The 21,200-nt window shown below is 43.4% G+C and overlaps 1 pseudogene; it reads right to left on the reverse strand.

Annotated features, from left to right (window-relative positions):
• Positions 1-18,582: 18,582 nt before the first annotated feature.
• On the reverse strand, positions 18,583-19,251 carry LOC128589136 (iron-sulfur cluster assembly 1 homolog, mitochondrial-like; annotated as a pseudogene).
• Positions 19,252-21,200: the final 1,949 nt, after the last annotated feature.

Consider the following 21,200-nt stretch of genomic DNA (forward strand, 5'->3'; position numbering starts at 1 on the left):
TCTGTACAGAAATAAGATGGCAATTTTTGTTTTTAGTTTAGTTTAGTTTAGTTTTGTTGAGACAGAGTCTCACTCTGTCACCCTGGGTAGAGTGCCATGGTGTCATAGCTCAGAGCAACCTCAAACTCAGGGTTCCAGAGATCCTCTTGCCTTAGCCAGGAGTAGCTGGAACTGCAGGCACCTGCCACAGTGCCTTGCTAGTTTTAGAAACAGGGTCTGGCTTTTGCTCAGGCTGGCCTCCAACTTCTGAGCTCAGGTGATCTGCCTGCCTCAGCCTCCAGAGTGCTAGGATTACAGAGATGAGCCATCACATCTGACCTTGTTCATTTTTCATAAGTGACTTCATATGATCCTCACAACTTCTCCCCTAGGTAAGAAGGTCTAGAATTATTTCTCTTATCTTACAAAATTGAGGCCACATGGATAGCGGGTGAAAAACAGGAAGGACACCCTGATCTGCTGACTTCCACCCATTGTTTCTCCCTTTAGATCCTGATAAGGCGTTCCAGACAAAGTTATTTCCTCATGGATCTGGAGAACAGTTGGTTATCAGTGATGCCAGAAATAAGTTTATAATAGAGACTTTCAATTATTATTAAGGGTCACAACTCACATTTGTGAAATGAACTTATAAAAACCTGCTCCCAATCCATAGAATGCAAACTTTCTTGCTTCTGTCTGCTCTTTTATTTTTATTTTACTTATTTATTTATTTATTTATTTATTTTTACGGAGACAGAGTTTCACTTTGTCACCCTCGGTAGAGTGCCGTTGGGTCATAGCTTGCAGCAACCTCAAACTCTTGGGCTCAGGTGATTCACTTGCCTCAGCCTCCCAAGTAGCTAGGACTGCAGGCATCCACCACAATGCCTGGCTAGTTTTTTTTGTTTAGCAGGCCTGGGCTGGGTTTGAACCCACCAGCCCCAGTGCATGTGGCTGGCCCCCTAACCACTGAGTTACGGGCGCCGCCTGTTCTTTTATTCTTCAAATCATTTTACCCCTCTGTAATCTACCCCACTATAGTTCCTTTGGCTGAGACTTTTATCTGCTCAGGCCCTGAATAGTCATGGGCTCATTTGATGGACTCCGGGGGAGTTATCACACCATGTCTTGTTCTTTCTAATTGAGTGGTTTTTGTAGCTTCTGTAATCACGGAGGAGTTTGCTAATAACATATGAACCACGAAACAGCCCACAGCCACCCCATTCTGGAGCAATAAGAACTTTCAGAACCAACAAAATCTACACAAAGAGCTCCCCAAAATCACATCTAACCTATGAATCCCTTTTGCCAAGAAGTTCTTTGTCTTCTCACAGCCCACACCTCTACAAGGAAAGAGGCTGGCTGGATGACATTCTGGGTTGCAACCTCTATAAAAATTATGTTCAAACTTTTTTTGTTTTTTTTTTTGAGACTGAGCCTCGCTGTGTCTCCTTTGGTAGAGTGTCGTGGCATCAGAGCTCACAGCAACCTCAAACTCTCAGGCTTAAGCAATTCTCTTGCCTCAGCTTCCCTAGTAGCTGAGACTACAGGCACCTGCCACAGCGCCCTGCTATTTTTTGGTTGCAGTTGTCATTGTTGTTTTAGCTGGCCTGGGCTGGTTTTGAACTCATCGGCCTCAGTGTGTATGGCTGGCACCGTAACTATCGTGCTACGGGCGCCGAGCCAGGCAAACATTTTTTTTTTTGTTATTGTTTGTTTTTTTATTAAATCCATAGCTGTGATTAATGCAATCATGGGACACCATACACTGGTCAATTCCTTGTTTTGTTATTTTTCTGAATGATTCTTTTGTTTTCAGTTTCATTGATCTCTGATTTAATTTTGGATATTTCTTTTTTTCTGCTGGGTTTAGGCTTAGAATGTTCTTCCTTTTCCAAATCCATAAGATGGCTTGTGAGTTTGTTGATGCGCTCTCTTTCTGTTTTTTGGATGTAGGCATCTAAAACGATAAATTTTCCTCTCAAGACTGCTTTTGATATATCCCACAGGTTTTGGTAGCTTGTGTCTTCATTGTTGTTATGCTCAAGGAAGTTAATAATTTCCTCTTTTATTTCTTCCTGCACCCAACTGTCATTCAGCACAAGGTTGTTTAATTTCCATGCCTTTGTGGGGGGGTTGAACGTTTTTGCTGGAGTTGAGTTCCACCTTTAATGCCTTGTGGTCCATTAAAAGTCCATAGCTGAGCTCACAGGCAGGGTGCAAGGTTTACTGGCATCTAAAACAGCTGAGATGCAACCATTGCAGGCCACGTGGGGCTAATAATATTCCAGGCAAACATTTTTATCAATCAGTGTAAGTAACCTTTACTGCATTCTTTGAAATAGACTTAATCATTATCTTTAGAGATATTTTCTCTAAAAATTTTTGGAAATATGGCTGGATAGAGTGGCTCACAGCTATAATCCTAACACTCTGAGAGCCCAAGCCAGGTAGATTGCTTCAGCTCATGAGTTTGAAACTAGCCTGAGCAAGAATGAGACCTTGTCTCTAAAAAAAAAAAAAAAAAAAAAAAATAGCTGGGCATAGTTGTGGGTACTATAGTCCCAGCTACTAGGGAGGCTGAGGCAAGAGAATCACCTGAGCCCAAGAGTTAGAGGTTGCTATAAGCTATGATGCCACAGGACTCGATGTATGGTGACAAAGTGAGATTCTGTCTCAAAAAGTAAATAAATAAAATAAAATAAAATAGGGGTGGCGCCTATGGCTCAAAGGAGTAGGGCGCTGGCCCCATATACCGGAGGTGGCAGGTTCAAACCTGGCCCTGGCCAAAAAAAAAAAAAAAACTTAAAAAATAATAATAAAATAAATGGCTTTACTATCTGGTTTTGTGTGCTAAAGAAATAACCACATTTCTGGCTGGGCGCAGTGGCTCAGGCCTGTAATCTTAGCACTTTGGGAGGCTGATGCAGGAGGATTGCCTGAGCTCAGGAGTTTGAGACCAGCCCAAGCAAGAGAAAGACCCCATCTCTACTGAAAATAGAAAAACTAGCCAGGCATTGTGGTGGGTACATGTAGTCCTGGAGTCTGAGGCAGGAGGATCACCTGTCCAGGAGTTTGAGGATGCTGTAAGCTATGGCAACAGGGCAGTCTACCAAGAGTGACAAAGTAAGACTCTGTCTCAAAAATAAATAAATGAATAAATAAATAGATAGATAAATGTCAATATTAATTTTCTTATGAAAACTTCCAGAAAGAAATTCATTGTGTTGCCTTGCCAATAGTATTGAGAGGGAGAGGGTCTGCAAGAAAGGAATGGAGGACAGTCCAGTGACAATGTAAGACTTTAACAGAGAAGAAAAAAAGAATGGAGACTGACCAAGAGTCAGCTCAGTTCCCACACAGTTGCAAAAGTCTTTTCTTAGCCTCATCAGTATAGCTGGAATGGAGAAGTGAGCCGATCATACTGCCTGGGCCTCTTCTCTAGTTCCCGTCAGCATTAGGAGAGCATGTGGGTAATGTTTCCCAGACACTCTGTCCTTAAAGCACTCCAGGAGACTGGGAAGAGGGGCTGCTGGTTTCTGACCTGTGTTTCTAACACAGCACACTTCTGCCAGAGTTATGAGAATTCCTTTCTCACAGTATATGGCTCTGTATTTACAAAGAAAACTTAAAGACACCTGTAGGGCCAGTTAAAACTCCTGCTCCCCCTATAGAAATAATCAGGCCAAACTATTAGAATTGCTACTTTACTTTTTTCCTTTCCCGCCAAACTCAGTTTCTTATCCTATCTCTCTTCTTGTTCCTTTTGCCTAGCACAGTGTCTGGAATAAAGAAAGTATTCAAAAGTATTTATTAGATGAATTAATATCAGGTTATGAGATAGCATTTGCACCTGATTCTAACCAGAGGCTGTGATGGAGTGCTGGGGGCGCAGGGTGAGAGGCTGAACTCAGTGAGGCTTGGTTTCCTCTGCCCAACCTCCAACTGCAGCACAGGGCAGAGAGAATCCATTAAAAAACATACCCATGTTCCAGCAATAAACAAATAAAAATAATAAAATTGAGAGGTTTAGGAATAGAGTCCGGGCCAGGGTCCATAAGAAGAGGACAGTCCAGGGAATAATAATAGGCTTTATTTTAAAGGAGCAGAGCACAGTCTAACCAGAAGTCAGTCCCCATCAGAGTTTCAAGGGATTTTTATTTAGTGTAGTTGGAATCTGGGAGGGGGTCATGAGAGACCAGAGAAGTGTCTGCAGAAGGTGTTAATCTTGCACATGGGCCTTATCTATCTCTACTGACAGCCAGGACGGGTAGGAGATTCTGATATTTCCCAGGAAAACCAGCCTTGAAGCATTCCAAAAGGGTGGGAAGGAGGTTGCTGTGACCATGCCGTTTGCTCCCTGACCTGCTTTTTATCACTATACTCCTGTCAGGGTCATGAGGAGTGAGGATTTACAGGATTGGGGGAAGGAGGTTGCTATAATCATGCGATTTGGTTTCTGGCCTACTTTCTTTCCCTACCTGTCTCCCAAATAGCTGTATGTTTGTCAGGGGCCATGAGGATATCTTCCCCACAAAGGTAGGGAGATGAGATGAAACAATATGGCAAAATGTTGATCATAGTTGAAGTTGCATGTGATAGGCAATGGGGGATTAATAGACTCTTCTCAGTGCCATGGCTCACACCTATAATCCTAGCACTCTGGGAGGCCGCAGCAGGTGGATTGCCTGAGCTCAGGAATTCAAGACCAGCCTGAACAAGAGTGAGACCACATCTCTAAAAATACTCAGGCAATTGTGGCCGATGCCTGTAATCCCAGCTACTTGGGAGGCTGAGGCAAGAAAATGGCTAAAACCCCAGAGTTTGAGGTTGCTGTGAGCTGTGCTGCCATGGCACTCTACCGAGGGTGAGATAGCAAGACTGTGTCTCAAAAAAAAACAAAAAGAAAAAATACATGTGAAATAAATTCAGTATTTTAATAAAGTTTTAAAAAAAGAAAAGAAGGCCTTAAAGGAGAAAGAAATTGAAAAAAGGAAGTCCAATGGCATTGTGAAGAAGGGAATGATGAATGAGTGAGTTCAGGCAGTCTTGATTCATTATGAATTTTTGCACCCAGTAGTTTGAAACACTCCCTGCCCCACTGATTTCCTCTGATTCCCTCTTCTCTTTTGGGAAAAAATCTGGAAAACATTAGTGGTTTCAAGGAAGAGTGAGCCCAGAGAAGGGAAGTGTTCACGTGGCTCTGGTCAGCTCTGAGTGTTGGGAAGTCAGCCTCACTGCATACACTGGCTCTATAGTGGAGTCCTATTAGGTCTGAGAAGCAGGCCAGATCTTGCCATGAGTAGAGATGGGAATGGAATGCTCTAAGAGCTGAAAAGAAGGCAGGCCAGGGGTGTATATGTACATGCATAGAATCAGTGGGGTATGTAGGATAAGATTTAGAAATAAACGAACAGGCCAATATCAAGTTCTGAAATAGCATCAACCATACGAGATCTCCCTAAAAAGAAAAGCCCAGGGCCAGATGGCTTCACGTCAGAATTCTACCAAACCTTTAAAGAGGAACTAGTACCTATATTACTCAACCTGTGCCTTTTCATTTTTTAACAATGTCTTTTGAGGAGTAAAAGTTTTAAAATTTAAAAAAAAAAAAAAAGATTTAGAAATAAACATATCCTACAATCAAGCACACAAAGTGAGCTCAATGTGAGTTTAAAATGACTTGCTTTTCTGGGAGAGGCACCAGGAAGGTGGGAAGCCCTGAGTTCTCTACGTGTTGTCCCCTATCCACGAGAGTGATAGTCACTCTGTCCTTGAGAGAGAGGAAGTGGGGGGGAGAGAATGGACGTTGCTCATTTGCAATGGGTTACAAATGCTCCTTCAGGTCATCTTCTGATCTCCATGGTTGCACACAATGTCAGCCTGGTTGGTAAACACAAAATTAAAATCATCTGCGTGGGCTGATTGTGGTAACATGCCAGTAATGCCTGTAATCTTAGCACTTTGGGAGGCCAAAGTGGGAAGATTGCTTGAGCTCAGGAGTTAGAGACCAGCCTGAGGAAGAGTAAGACCCTGTCTCTACAAAAAAGTAGAAAAATTAGCTAGGTATGGTGGTAGTCATCAATAATCCCAGCTACTTGGAAGGCTCAGGCAAAAGGATTGCTTAAGCCCAGGAGTTTGAGGTTGCAGTGAGCTATGATTATACCCTTGAAATTTAGCTATAATGACTTAAGATTCCTGAAGTTTCTTCCCATCATACACCAAGAAAATTCTTTCTCACAAGCTGGTCACACCATGTAAGATTCCACTGTTTTCTTTGTTGCCAACACTGGGCCCAAACTCCAGGGCTCAAGCAATCTTCCTGCCTCAGCCTGTCAAGTAGCTGGGAATACAGGCACACACCCCTGCATCCAGATCAAGATTCCACAACTTGAGGCTTGGCGCCTGTAGCTCAGTCATTAGGGCACCACGGGTTCAAACCTGGCCCAGGCCTGCTAAACGACAATGACAACTACAACAAAAAAATAGCCAGGTGTTATGGCAGGCGCCTGTAATTCCAGCTACTTGGGAGACTAAGGCAAGAGAATCACTTAAGCCCAAGAGTTTGAGGTTGCTGTGAGCTGTGATGCCATAGCACTCTACTAAGGGCAACATAGTGAGACTCTGTCTCAAAAAAAAAAAAAAAAAGATTCCACCACTTGAGATATTACATTAATATTCATCTTCGTCTCTCACTTGTTTTTTTCTTTTGTTTTAAATTAAATTACCCCTGAAAGCATTGACATATTATGCTTGTGAATTGCCATTAGTCAATCTCAATTTAGTATGATTTAACAGAATTGTTGTCCCCAGGAAATGAAAAAAGATAATAGCTAGCATTTATAAAGTGCTGATTAGCCAGGCACAGTGGCTCACACCTGTAATCCCAGCAATTTGGGAGGCCGAGGCAGGTAGATTGCTTGAGCTCACAGGTTCCAGACCAGCCTGAGCAAGAGTGAGAAGCCGTCTCTAAAAGTAGCTGGGAGTTGTGGTGAGCACCTGTAGTCTTACCTACTTGGGAAGCAGAGGCAAGAGAATTGCTTGAGCCCAAGAGTTTGAGGTTGATGTGAGCTATAACGCCATGGCACTCTACTGAGAGCAACAAAGTGAGACTCTGTAAGAAAGAAAGAAGGAAGGAAGGGAGGGAGGGAAGGAAAGAAAAGAAAGAGAGAGAGAGGGGGAAAGGAAGAAAGGAAGGAAGGAAGGAGCTGATTAAATGCCAGGAAATTATGTTAATCATGTTATATTATCTCATCTAATCCTAACACTGTGTGGTAATTGGTGCTATATCCTCATTTTATTAATGCGGAAACAGACCATTAAGAACTGTAAGAAAAACTCCCAACATCATACAACTAGTGAATGACAGAGTCAGCATTTGAACTCAGTTCCAATGTCGACAGTATAACAATGGCGTCCAGGAAGACCAGGGGGCCACCCAGAAAGGGTTTCAGGAAATAGAGACTGCACAATTACTCTAGGCACGTTGGGTCCTAAACCCAAATCAGTGCAGACTTGATTTTGTCTAAGTTCTTTAGTTTTATGAGATTGACTCATATCAGTCAATCCCCAAATACAACAATGAACAAGAGCTACAGTGAAAAATATATGCAGTAAGAAATAAACCTGTGCCACACATTCTGTCTGTGACTCAAGTGGGAAAACAAATCATGAAGAGATGTTTGATGTTTGCTTAGCAAACAGCAGAGGTTTGTAGTGCCATGTTTTTTTTTCAGGCCATGATGAGTTTGGTAACACATTTGATTGAAATTAAGAACTGAACTGGTTCACAGTATTAAAGAACATTCTGTTTTAAAAAAAAGGGGGGGTGCTGAGCATGATGGCTCATGCCTGTAATCCTAGCACTCTTGGGAGGCTAAGGTGGGTGGATTGCCTGAGCTCACAGGTTCTAGACCAGCCTGAGCCAGAGCAAGATCTTGTCTCTAAAAATAGCTGGGAGTTATGGCGGGTGCCTGTAGTCCTAGCTATGTGGGAGGCTGAGGCAAGAGAATCACTTAAGCCCAAAAGTTTGAGGTTGCTGTGAGCTATGACGCCTTAGCACTGTACTGAGGGCAACAAAGTGAGACTCTGTCAAAAAAAAGAAAGAAAGAAAGAACTGATCTAGTGTCTTACTCCTGAACAGTGTTAGTTGGTTTACTAGAAAGCAAGTCTCAAAAGAAACGAGAAAAAAAAAAAAAAAAAAGAAATCAAGTCTCAAAATTTACATTTTCCTTTTCTAATTTCTAAGCTCTCCATCTCCTTCCTAAAATATATTAGCATACTTGCTGGTTGGTATTCTTTTATACTCTGACTTGTTCCAAGATGCAATTAAAGCCAGCTTTCAAAACTGTCTACAATAAATAATACTACAAACCAATTTAGATAAGAAAAAAGAAGCAGGGGCTCGGTGCCTGTAGCTCAGCAGCTAGGGCACCAGCCACATACACCAGTTCGAATCCAGCCCGGGCCTGCCAAACAACAATGACAACTAAAACCAAAAAATAGACACGCATTGTGGTTGGCGCCTGTAGTCCCAGCTACCTGGGAGGCTGAGGCAAGAGACTTGCTTAAGCCAGGAGTTGGAGGTTGCTGTGAGCTGTGATGCCATGGCACTCTACCCAGGGCGACAGCTTGAGGATCTGTCTCAAAAAAAAAAAAAAAAAAAGAAAAGAAAAAGAAAGAGGAAAAAGAAGCAGGATTCAACCTGACAGATTATGCTTTGTTTGCGTGGAAGCTAAGATTGCTTGATTTCTCAAAACCTGCACCCCAGATCTGAAGCTTGTATATTCTTTTTTTTTTGCAGTTTTTTGGCCGGGGCTGGGTTTGAACCCACCACCTCTGGCATATGGGGCCAGTGCCCTACTCCTTCGAGTCACAGGCGCCGCCCTGAAGCTTGTATATTCTTAGCCCTCTCGTTGATAGGAGTTTAGATGGTTTAATTTTACAAATGGTGGCTATTGTTTATCAAATGCTGATGTGACCTAATTTAATTCTCTGATGGTACCAATAATTTCAAGTTTTGAAGCAATTTTGCTATTATACTTATGAATCACAACTTCATTTCCCCATTTGTATTAATAAAAATAAATAAATAAACACTTATCAAAATCGTTTTTGATAAGAATGAGATGATCACATGGGTTGGACATTTAAATAAATTTAATTTTAATTAGCTTTAGTATGAGGCTAGGGTGTAGCCTTAGGGTAATGTGTGGTTTCCATTAATATGTCTGAAATGTTAAAATTAGCTGGACATGGGTGGCACCTGTGGCTCAAGGAGTAAGCGCCAGCCCCATATATAGGAGGTGGTGGGTTCAAACCCGGCCCTGGGCAAAAACTACAAAAAAAAAAGAAAGAAAAGAAAGAAAATTAGCTGGACAGACTTTCATTTTTATATTTTGACACCTAAGAACAATCTTAGTGGACAACCAAAATCATTACCCCCCCCCAAAAAAATAAAACCTGAGTCAAGAAGGTAGGCTGGGTGTGGTGGCTCATATCTGTAATCCCAGCACTCTGGGAGGCAGAGGCAGGTGGATTGCTTTGAGCTCAGGAGTTTGAGATCAGCCTGAGCAAGAGCAAGACCCCATCTATTAAAATAGAAATACTAGCCGGATGTAATGGCAGGTGCCTGTAGTCCCAGCTACTACGGAGGCTGAGGCAAGAGGATCACTAGAGCCCAGGAGTTTGAGGTTGCTATGAGCTATCATGCTATGAAACTCTACCCAGGGCCACCAAGTCAAAAAAAAAAAATAAATAAAGGGAGGAAAGGGAAAGAGGAAGGCAAGGAAGGTGAGGAGAAGGGAGGAGGGAGGGGAGGGGGTGAGGAGGCGGAGGGGAGGAGAACGGTAAGGAAGGGAAGGGAAAGGAAAGGGCTTGGCACCTGTGGCTCAGCGGCTAGAGCACCAGCCACATACACAGGGGCTGGCAGGTTCCAACCCTCCCTGGTCTGCCAAAAAACAATGACAACTACAACAAAAAAAGATAGCCCCAGTTACTTGGGAGGCTGAGGCAAGAGAATCGCTTCAGTCCAGGAGTTTGAGGTTTCTGTGAGCTGTGACGCCATAGCACTCTACCGAGGGTGACATCACAAGGCTCTGTCTCAAAAAAAAAGGAAAGAAAGAAGGTAGACACATATGCCCCTCAATTTATAAATCAGATCCTTTTCTCTACTCAAAAAATTATCCCACAGGAAGAACAGCTAAGTTAAAATTTCAGGATGGGGGCCCTGCATGATGGCTCACGCCTATAATCCTAGCACTCTGGGAGGCCAAGGTGGATGGATTACCTGAGCTCACAGGTTCCAAACCAACCTTAGCCAGAGCAACCAGACCTGGTCTGTAAAAATAGCTGGCATTGTGGCAGCACCTGTAGTCTCAGCTACTTGGGAAGCTGAGGCAAGAGAATTTGCCTAAGCACAAGAGCTGGAGGCTGCTGTGAGCTGTGATGCCAAGGCACTCTACCGAGGGCAACAAAATGAAACTCTGTCTCCAAAATAAACAAATAAATAAATAAACAAATAAACAAAATAAAAAATAAAATAAAATTTCAGGATGTAAGGGCTTGCTGTCATAAAAACTGTGTCTACTTCTCTGGACACGTAATGATGATAGTCAAGGCAACTAGTGGTCCAAGGAGCAGAGGCCTTTTCCATATGAAGCCCAAATACCCTGCCTGGTAAGGCACCCAATCAACAAGCCAGCCCTGTAGGCCTGATGCTCCTGCAGGGCAGCTCACAGAGCCAAGGAAAGGACTACTCTCCCAGGAGAAACTTTGCCTTTTCTGAACTTCCTTGAAATCTGAGACCAAGTTCAGTTGGCTCGGCAGACATTGGTACAGAAGTTAGCCTAGAGCAGTGCCCAGTAAAGTTTGGTGAAGGACAGAGGGAAGGAAGGGAAGGAAATAGGACGAAAGCAGGGAGCCCTGAGCAAGGAGTGGAGGAGCGCAGCTAAGATGTGCTCAGGTGGGCGGCGCCGGTAGCTCAGTCGGTAGGGCGCCGGCCACATACACTGAGGCTGGCGGTTCAAACCCAGCCCAGGCCTGCTAAAACAACAATGACAACTGCAACAACAACAAAAAAGATGTGCTCAAGTGGCCTCCGGGTGGTCTGGTCTGGTCTGCTGTGCGCGGAGTCTCTCCGCTTTTCCCAGGGCTGCTGGCACCTGTGGCTGGGCGGGGCTGTGGGGCAGCCAGCGGCACCTCCTGGAGGCGGGGCCCAGGTGGGCTTGGAGAGACTGTCTCCCCGTCCTGGGTGCCCTCTGCAGGTCCGAGAGCAGGGAGGGCATTGCCTGTAGTGACTGTACGGGGGTCCCATCCTCTTTGCCTAATCCATGCTTGACGCCGGAGCTCACCGGGAACCGTGTGCCCGGGCAATTGGCACTCGGAATACGGAGTTGGCTCTGAGGGAGTATGAAAGGATTCCTTTTGGAAGCAGGAACTTTAAAACAATGTTGCATCTGCAACGCTGCTTAGGATTTCATATGCTCTCGGGAGGGACAATGACTTTCTGTTTCTCTGAACAAAGTGGTAAACCCAGTCCTAAGCTCAGTTATGATAATTGCTCCACACCTTAAAACTTTTCTGCTGACATTATAAAAACCTTTAGATAGAAATGTTTACAAAACCAGAGCACATTCTTTTCCCAGCTGAGCATAAAAGTCTTTTGAAGGCTCAGTATTACTATCAAAATTAATTAAATTCTGTTTTAGAGGCTCAGCGCTTATAACTTAGGAGCTAGGGCGCCAGCCACATACACAGGAGCTGGCGGGTTGGAATCCAGTCCGGGCCTGCCAAACAACAATGACAACTACAAAAAAAAAAAAAGTAGCTGGGCTTTGTGGTGGACATCTGTAGTCTCAGTTACTTAGGAGGCTGAGGCAAGAGAATCACTGAAGCCCAAGAGTTTGAGGTTGCTGTCAGCTGTGATGCCATGACACTCTACCAAGAGCAGCAAAGTGAGACTCTGTCTCAAAAATAAATAAATAAATAAATAAATTCTGTTTTAGAGATGTTTAGATCCCTTTGCAATACAAACAGTGACACTCAGGTTTGGCTTTTATTTTTTAAATTGCTTTCTAAAAGTCTTGTCTAATTTCACTTCTTTTTTTTCTGGTTCTAATAAACTTTAAAGGTTCTTAATTGGTTGCTAGCCTGGCCTAGGAAAGCAAGTAATCTAAGGAGCATAGCAGTGCATTGGTTTCTATACCATCCCAGGCTTATCAGCTCCAGGAAAGGCATATTTCTGGGTTTTACTGCAAATTTAATCAGTAATCTAATTTAACAAGCCTTCCAGTTGGTCCTAATGAAACTGAGTGCTAACCTGTGAGACTTATTGGCATAGTGATAAAGAACAGATAATGGAATTCGAATGAGGTGATGTATTTCCTGGATGTGGAGCCTTGGACCAGGTACAGGGCCGAGGTATTTCATGTGAAAATGCAGAAAGAGTGTTTAATGCTAGCATACATACTATATGTTCAAAGATAAGATGATATTAAGGAACTTGTTAGAACTGCATAAAATAACTATATAGGTTCTTCTAAAAAGGATTTTTTTCTGGGGGGCATATATGTGTAAGTTGTAGTGCATAAAATGGATATTGTGACCTCTGCTTAGAGGGCATCTTGTTTGTTTACTGCTGGATCCTAGATTCTATATAGTCAGGATATTCAGTTGAAAGTTATAGCAATATGTACTGAGACCGTTGTGATTGTGTTTGTAGTACTTTTAAGAATAGCATCAGTAATTGTGTTAAATTGTTTGGCCTTCTGATCTCTTCAGCTTACTCTTTTGACCCAGACTTTGCTAAAGATCAGAGGCGAACACTAGTTTTAGAGTTGAGAGGTATTGCAAACAAAAGCTAAGACTGAAGATGTTTTGTCCTTATATTTATTTCCCATAAACCATACAGCTCCATGATAGCAAAGGTGGCCTCATATCTACTCTTCATACCTCTATTTTCTGGAAGGGTAACAGAAATGCCTTTAACCTCTCTTTTTTTTTCAGATGTGGTATTTTTTTCATGCATTGTGTTCTTACAACTTTTTCTTTCCCTTTTCAAGGGACCACCATAGGAGTGTTACCAGCCATTGTTAACATGAATGGCTATTTCATTTGGAGCATTGCTGGTCAGGCCCTAACAGAGCCAGATGAACCTATATGCTAACATCTGAAAATTATTTATTCACTTCCAAAGCCTACTGCCATAGACAAGTTGGGGAACTAGACTCCATAACACTGGTCAAAAGCCCAGGCACTCTGTGCACCCAAAAATACTAACTATAAATTTAATCTAAAATAAAAAGACTTTAAAAACAGAACCATTTTAAAATGGGAAGATTTTTTTTTTTTTTTGGCCTGGGCCAGCTTTGAATCCACCACCTCCAGTATATGGGGCCGGTGCCCTACTCCTTTGAGCCACAGGCACCGCCCAAGAAATCTATTTAAAGATGAGCTTAGGGGAAAGGAAGAGGCTTTGGTTCCTCTTGGAGATGCCCTTTGGCAAGCTCCTAGGTTCCCACGCTCTTGGAGAGTCTTTTACTTATCTCCCCCGGTAGACACATGCTTTGGTCTTCCTGGCCAGATATACAATTGAGATTCTACCCTCAAAGATGAGTGCTAGAAGCCAGTGCGGTGGCTCACACCTGTAATCCTTGTACTCTGGGAGTCTGAAGCTGGTGAATTGCTTGAGCTCAGGAGTTTCAAGACCAGATTGAGCAAGAGCAAGATGCCATCTCTAAAAATAGCTGGGTGTTGTGGCATGTGCCTGTAGTCCCTGCTATCCAGGAGGCTGAAGCAAGAGAATCGCATGAGCCCAAGAGTTTGAGGTTGCTGTAAGCTATGATGCCAGGGCACTCTACCAAAGGCAACAAAGTGAAATTTTGTAGCAAAAATAAATAAATAAATAAAGCTAGAGAAATAAGAAAATGGAAAGCATATACAATTCATAGTAAAAGACATACACAGATCTTAATGAATTAATACTGATCTTAGATGAGATTATGAAATGTGTTATATAAGAGAATGCCCTTACTCTTAGAGAAATGTGATGATGTATTCAAAGTGGACCAACAGGATGTCTGCAACTTATTTTCAGATGACTTGGGGAAAAAATGTGTGTGTAGCAAACCATTAACTCTTGATGGACTGGTGAAAAGTACACTAATATTTGTTACATGATCCTTCCAACTTTTCTATAAGCTTAAAGATTTTCCAAGTAAAACACTGGAGACAAATGAAGATTTTAAAAATGGCTGGGCGGCACCTGTGGCTCAGTCGGTAAGGTGCTGGCCACATATACCGAGGGTGGCAGGTTCAAACCCGGCCCTGGCTGAACTGCAACCAAAAAATAGCTGGGCATTGTGGTGGGCGCCTGTAGTCCCAGCTACTCGGGAGGCTGAGGCAAGAGAATCGCTTAAGCCCAGGAGTTGGAGGTTGCTGTGAGCTGTGTGATGCCATGGCACTCTACCGAGGGCCATAAAGTGAGACTCTGTCTCTACAAAAAAAAATAAAAAAATAAATATAAAAATGGCTAGACTGGGCACAGTAGCTCACACCTAGAATCCTAGCACTCTGGGAGGCTGAGGCAGATAGATTGCCTGAGCTCAGGAGTTCAAGATCAGCTTGAGCAAGAGCAAGACCCCAAAATAGCCAGGTGTTGTAGTGGGTCCCGGTAGTCCCAGCTACCCAGGAGGCTGAGGCAAGAGAATCACTTGAGCCCAAGAGTTTGAGGTTGCTATAAGCTATGATGCATGGCACTTTAGCCTGGGTGACAGAGTGAGACTCTGTCTCAAAAAAAAGTCTCCAAATATATAAAATCCATAGTAAGCCCACCAAACTGATAACAATGTTTATCCTGCTGAGGGGATAATGGGTTTTTCTTGTTTTTTTGTTTTACTGTCCAATTGTTCCACACTCATATGTGTTGCTTTTGTTCTCTTACAATATTTTTTAAAATGTAAAACAGGCTGGGCAAGGTGACTCAATCCTGTAATCCTAGCACTTTTAGAGGCCAAGATAGGAGGAACACTTGAAGTCAGGAATTCAAGTCCAGCCTAAGCAAGAGAAAGACCCCATCTCTACTAAAAACAGAAATATTAGCAGGAGAATCACTTGAACCCAGGAGTTTGAGGTTTATTGTCAGCTAAGCTGAGGCCTTGGTACTCCAGAGTAAGAGTCTATTTAAAATATAAAATAAAATAAAGTAAAATAGTAAAATTAAATTAAAATAAATGTAAAACATATATATGTGTATATATATATATTTATATATATATATATATATAGAGAGAGAGAGAGAGAGAGTGTTCATGAGTATATGAGGACTGTCCAGAAAGTATCCAGCCATATATGCATCTCTTTTTCACATTGCTATTTCCTGGACAGCCTGTGTGGCTATAGCAAAGACTCTTCTCCTAGCCCCTCTGGTTGCCTCTCACTGCACAGAACCTCCTGCTGCTCCCAAAGCCCACCTAAGCAGTTCTACAAGCCACATTTCTCAACACGTTTTTCCACACCTACCACTAGCCTCAGAAGCACTTTCCTCATAAACTATTGGCTACACAAAATACACCCTATTACTTCTCTTAAACTGCTTTCTTGGAACAAATTACTTTCTTCACCACTGAGTGCCCTTGGGGCAGGGCTTCAACTCACAAACAACTCCTCCAGAGTTCTTGGTAACCCTACTCCACCCATGCTCTCTGAGTCATTGCCTCTGTCCTCTGAGACTGGCCTGGCAGCAGGATGAATTCCTGCCGGTATGAGGCTGAATATTTCTCAATTGCTAAACCAAAACTTTGCCCTTTCACTAACTGTTGAAGCAGAATTATTTCCACTCATGTCTGGGGTCAGGCACTGTCTCGGCACTAGATCCCCAACTCCTCAGATCCCACACTGCATAGGGTCAAGCAGAAATGGACATGTGTGGATACGTAATTACTGTAATTTGAAAGTATAGTGTAATATCCCACTCTCCTTCTATATAATGGAGAACTGTACCATTGATAGTCAGGCTTTTGCAAACAAATCCTAATGGTTCAGATTTTTTCTTTTTTTTTTTTTGAGATAGAGTCTCACTATGCTGCCTTCAGTAGAGTGCTGTGGCATCATAGCTCACAGCAACCTCAAACTGTTGGGCTCAAGCTATCCTCTTGCCTCAGCCTTCCAAGTAGTGGAGACTACAGGCACCTGCCACAATACCCGGCTATGTTTTACAGAAGGGGTCTCACTCCTGCTCAAGCTGCTCTGGAACTCCTGAGCTCAAGCAATCCACCTGCCTTGGCCTCCCAGAGTGCTAGGATTATAGGTGTGAGCCACTGCGCCCAGCTCAGATTTACTTTCCTTAACTTTGTGCTGTACCCTCTTGCTCTCCTAAGGTAATACATTCAGTTTTGACTGGATTGGTTGACACTTGTAAATTGAAGACACTTGATAAATATAATGTGGTATCTCCATACAATGGGATATTATTTGGCCATTAAAAAGAAGGAAATCAGTCCCAGAAGCCCAATTCCATTCATACAAAAGTACAAAATAACTAAATCTAAAAAGCAGAAAGTAGATTAGTGGTTGTTTGGGACTAGGGCAGGGGAGCAAATAAGGTTTTCCCTGAAGTGATGAAATGATCTAAAATTGACTGTTGTGATAATTGCACTTATCTACTAAGAAACTGAAGACATTTTGTCTTCATACAAGTAATTGTGAATTTAGGAAATCCACTTACTATTTCTAAAAAGTTAAAAATGTTTCTGGAGACAGGCAGCACCTATGGCTCAGTGGGTAGGGTGCCAGTCCCATATACCGAGGGTGGCGGGTTCAAACCCAGCCCCAGCCAAATTGCAACAAAAAAATAGCCCGGTGTTGTGGCAGGTGCCTATAGTTTCAGCTACTTGGGAGGCTGAGGCAAGGGAATTGTCTAAGCCCAGAAGTTGGAGGTTGCTGTGAGCTGTGACGCCACGGCACTCTACCCAGGGTGATATAGTAAGACTCTGTCTCAAAAAAAAAAAAAAAGTATTGAGCAGAAAATATTGGGCAGAAAAAAAAAAAGAAAAAGCTAAAAATGTCCTTAAATAATCTACTCAAGGAAAAAAAATTCTATGCAAGTAACTCCAGGGCATGTTTTTCAGATGGCACCATTCCAGTTTGTGGTCAATCTGACCAACAGGCAGATGGAGGTAGAAAAGTCAAGCATCAAATACAGCATTCCTCTAACCAATTACCTTCTGCTTGCCTTATAAACCAGTTGTGACAATTACCCATGAACATCTCCAGTACTTTCCATAGCTCTATGTGTTAGCTTATCTTAATGTGAAAGCTTTTTCCTCAAGACTAAGTTCAGTTTACTATGAAACTAACCAACCCAATCCTCACTGTACAATCAGTTCCTCCTTCAGGCTCCAATATGTGACTTGTACCTATTTCTTTCTTTCTTTTTTTTTAGAGATAGAGTCTCACTTTGTCGCCCTTGGTAGAGTGCTATGGTGTCCCAGCTCACAGCAACCTCCAGTTCTTGGGCTTAGGCCATTCTCTTGCCTCAGTCTCCCGAGTAGCTGTGACCACAGGCGCCCTCTACAATGGCCAGCTATTTTTTGTTGCAGTTTGGCCCAGGCTGGGTTTGAACCTGCCACCCTCAGTATATGGGGCCAGCGCCCTACTCACTGAGCCACAAGCGCTGCCCAGACTTGTACCTATTTTTATACTAGCTTTTTCCCAACAGTGACTTTACAAATGTTATCTTTTGTGTGTGTGTGTGTGTGTGTAGAGACCGAGTCTCACTTTATGGCCCTCGGTAGAGTGCCGTGGCTTCACACAGCTCACAGCAACCTCCAACTCCTGGGCCTAAGCGATTCTCTTGCCTCAGCCTCCCGAGTAGCTGGGACTACAGGCGCCCGCCACAACACCCAGCTATTTTTTGGTTGCAGTTCAGCCAGGGCCGGGTTTGAACCCGCCACCCTCGGTTTATGTGGCCGGCGCCTTACCGACTGAGCCACAGGTGCCGCCCTACAAATGTTATCTTAAGATTATAGGGCACACTGGCTTGGCACCCATAGTACAGTGGTTATGGCACCAGCCACATACACCAAATGTGGCAGGTTCAAAACTTGGCTGGGGCCAGCTAAACTGGAACAACAACAAAAAAATAGCCGGGCGTTGTGGCAGGCACTTGTAGTTCTAGCTAGTCGGGAGGCTGAGGCAAGAGAATTGTTTAAGCCCAAGAGTTCCAGGTTGCTGTGAGCTGTGACACCATGGCACTCTACCCAGTGTGACATAGTAAGACTCTGTCTCAAAAAAAAAAAGAGAGAGAGTTCTTCTGTTCTTTCCCCCTTCCAGAAGCTCTAGTGCTTTTCTGTATTCCTTTCTAACTTTTAATAAAAGTCCTATCTTACCACTAAAAAAAAAAAGAAGAAAGAAAAGATTATAGGGCACATAAGGTCCATTTATATATATATATTTTTTTTTTTTCATTTTCAAAATTCATCACTTTATTTTCCTTACAAGCCAGCCACACATTAAGCAGGTGACAGTCACATGATTTCTTCGGTGAGCCCCAAGGCATCCATGAGTGTTGCTGGAGCTCATAGCCAAAGGAGTCCTGAGGTTTCAGATATTAAAGCTTTCCCCACAGCCACAAGTTCCTTTGATGTTTGGGTTATTAAACACAAACTCACTGGATAATTTGTCTTCCACATAGTCCATTTCTGTTACTAGAAGTGTTAGCTGTGCTTTCTTTTCAATGAATACCACTCCGTCTTGACCAACTTCTTCATCAGAATCTCCTTTTTTTTTTTGTATAAGAGTGTAAGAAAGGCCATTACACCTTCTGGTTCAGACACTGACTTTCACGCCTACGTGTTCAGGCTTATTTTTTTTTTTTGTAGAGACAGAGTCTCACTTTATGGCCCTCGGTAGAGTGCCGTGGCCTCACACAGCTCACAGCAACCTCCAACTCCTGGGCTTAAGCAATTCTCTTGCCTCAGCCTTCCGAGTAGCTGGGACTACAGGAGCCCGCCACAACGCCTGGCTATTTTTTGGTTGCAGTTTTTGGCCGGGGCTGGGTTTGAACCCGCCACCCTCGGTATATGGGGCCGGCGCCTTACTGACTGAGCCACAGGTGCCGCCCCGTTCAGGCTTATTTTTAAGAAGTTGTTTTATTTTGTTCACTGCTTAAAGTGTCAGGGTGAAGGCGGCCCAGGTGGGCTGCAGCTTCCCCTTGCTCACAGCCCGGACAGTGGCCCTGACTAAGGAAGCCAACATCTTCGCCACCCCGGTGCCCGGTTGCCTTGGGCCAGAGCTCGGCAACCTCAACCTCTCTCCATGGACACGGCTGGTGCATTCATATATATATATATATATATTTTTTGAGACAGAGTCTCACTATGTCACCCTCGGTAGAGTGCCGCGGTGTCACAGCTCACAGCAACCTCGAACTCTTGGGCTTAAGCGATTCTCTTGCCTCAGTCTCCCGAGTAGCTGATATTATAGGTATATTATATAGTTTTTTTTTGTTGCAGTTGTCAATGTTGTTTAGTTGGCTCAGGCTGGGTTCGAATGGGCCAGCCTGGGTGTATGTGGCTGGCACCCTACCCACTGAGCCATGGGCGCCACCCATTTTTATATTCTTGACTTAGCATTTTCTTAGCTTAGAGTGTTATACAAAGAGATGTTCAATAACTTGATGAAAGAGAAATGTCTGTAAGCCAATGCATTAGATGAACAAGTTATAGTTGTGTATATCTGAAGGCTGCATGATACTTCTCTCTAAACCTGCTCTCAGAGACAAATAGCAGATGCTAGCAGAGAGGGTTTTAGTGGTGGGTGGAGGTAGAAAGAAGAGCTACTTTTACTTTGTGTTAAGCTCAGCAAAGGATGATCTGAAAGAGTTCTCAAAAGTTGCCTCTTCCAGTAAGGCACCCATAGCTCAGTGGGTAGGGCACTGGCCACATACACCCAGGATGGCCGGTTCGAACCAAACCCAGCCCCAGCCTGCTAAATGACAAGTGCAATAAAAAACATCTGGGTGTTGTGGTGGGTGCCTGTAGTCCCAGCTACTTGGGAGGCTGAGGCAAGAGAATCGCTTGAGCCCAAGAGTTTGAGGTTGCTGTGAGCTATGACACCACAGCACTCTACCAAAGGCAACATAGTGAGACTGTCTCAAAAAAACCAAGTTGCTTCTTCCATAATATGCCATTAACAACTGAAATGTCATCACTATTAGGTGATTGTCTTTTCTCAAAAGGTGCACAGGCCTGGAAGAATAGTATGGTTTTCAAACATTTCAGCTAGCTGAATGCAAGTTGATAAGTGAAGATAATAATTCAGAGAGTCAACAGAGGTTCTGACCAAGCAAAGTAAAGAGAAAGACTAGGGCCCAGAGAGGAAGTAGCAGGAGGTATGGAGAGAAGCCAAGAGCCATGGTGGCTCACACCTGTAAACCTAGCATTTTAGGAGGCTGAGGTGGGTGGATTGCTTGGGCTCAGGTGTTTGAGACCAGCCTGAGCCAAGAGCAAGCCCCCTGTCTCCACTAAAATAGAGAAACCAGGTGGATATTGTGGTGGGCACTTGCATGTAGTTCTAGCTATTTGGCAGGCTTAGGCAAGAGGATCTCTTAAGCCCAAGAGTTTGAGATTGCTGTTAAGCTATGACATCACCATGGCACTCTACCTGCTGCATAGTGAGACTCCGTCTCAAAAAAATAAGAGAGAAGGCAAGTATGAATCAACTTCACAGGTTTGCCTGGGGCTGGCAGGAATCTCTTCAGCGGTGGGATGGCTGGCAGCAGAGAAAGGGGTATTTGCCACTACTGTCAGAATGCAATGAAGAACAGTATAGCTGCATAAATTAGAAGAGTAGAAAAGAGAAGAAAAACAAGAAATTTTATTAAAGCCTTCATAAGTAAGTGGCAACTAAGGCACTGAGATTAGTGAACTAATTCAGATATTCATGAGAGAACAGATGGGGTGGGAGTGGTGAAAACAACTAGAGGACGAGAGAGGGAGGCATGCCCAGAGGGAAGTGGCTATGGAGTGCCAGAAATGAACCTTTCCGCTCACTGTGTGTAACACCTTTCCCCATCTTGCTCTTTCTTCATCCTTTGTTGCACTCATACCACCTCGTCTCAATTCCCAGCAACTTGTCTGAGAAGCAGAAGTTACACTGACATGTGGGTTTACACTCCTATCATTTTTGGTCTGTGCCTCATCCTCACCACAAATTACACA

This window comes from Nycticebus coucang, chromosome 6 (genome assembly GCF_027406575.1).
Source record: "Nycticebus coucang isolate mNycCou1 chromosome 6, mNycCou1.pri, whole genome shotgun sequence".
Taxonomy (NCBI): Eukaryota; Metazoa; Chordata; class Mammalia; order Primates; family Lorisidae; genus Nycticebus; species Nycticebus coucang.